Raw genomic sequence first — 835 nt, 5'->3', positions numbered from 1 at the left:
GACACATGAAGTTATAGGAGAATGATACAGACCATAGACTCCCTAAAATGCAAAAAAATAAATAATCATTTTCTCATAGAAGAAGAAAAGTAATCTCTATAAATTAAAGTATAACTAAGGAAAAAATAATCTCAAAGCTCTCTTTCGTAATCTCTTTCTATCTGGCCCCTGTTCTAGAGAAGCATTTTCTGTCAAAAAAGAACATAAAAAAGGGTAATGAACCTGACGTGAATCGAACACGCAACCTTCTGATCTGGAGTCAGACGCGCTACCATTGCGCCACAGATCCATTATTGACCTTCTTTGCTTTGTTATATTATATACACATATACATATATATCATGACTATTGTATTTCAATTCAAATACGAGGCCATTCTCAAAACTACGATGGTATTGATTGCATTCTCAAACTACTATTGACTCAAACACAGTATGTTGGTGCTAGTTTGGTTTTGGGCTTTTATGGTGTTCCTTCGTGGACCGGAGGTTGTGCGGTGGTGGAAGCTGAATGATCTTTAGAGAAGGAGTTCTTCGGATGTGGCTCGGTGTTGGTGATGAGAAGTAAGTTCTCTTTTACAAAGGTGTTCTTTTGAGGTGAGTAGTGGTGACGAGTGATATTTATGTCGCTTTTTTTAGTGGCTGGTTAGCATAGGAGTCAGAATGTATTTCATACTTCATGTGTTTCATTTTGCATGACAAAAACTGATTTTAGCAATGATTGATTTTGTAAAATTTAAATTTAGTTAAAGTAATTTTTATGATTAAACCACATTTCATCATCACAGATTGAAGTTTGAGCCATCCAAACCTTGAAATCTAACATGATTTTCAAG

General features: G+C 35.1%; 1 non-coding gene across 1 annotated transcript; it reads right to left on the bottom strand.

Moving 5' to 3' along the window:
- Positions 1–217: 217 nt before the first annotated feature.
- Positions 218–289, bottom strand: TRNAW-CCA (transfer RNA tryptophan (anticodon CCA)). The gene has a single exon. It is a non-coding gene; the product is annotated as a tRNA-Trp (tRNA).
- Positions 290–835: the final 546 nt, after the last annotated feature.

The sequence above is a fragment of the Medicago truncatula genome, chromosome 2 (genome assembly GCF_003473485.1).
Source record: "Medicago truncatula cultivar Jemalong A17 chromosome 2, MtrunA17r5.0-ANR, whole genome shotgun sequence".
Taxonomy (NCBI): Eukaryota; Viridiplantae; Streptophyta; class Magnoliopsida; order Fabales; family Fabaceae; genus Medicago; species Medicago truncatula.
Note: the sequence above shows the minus strand (reverse complement) of the source record. Positions and strands in the feature narration are given on the sequence as shown.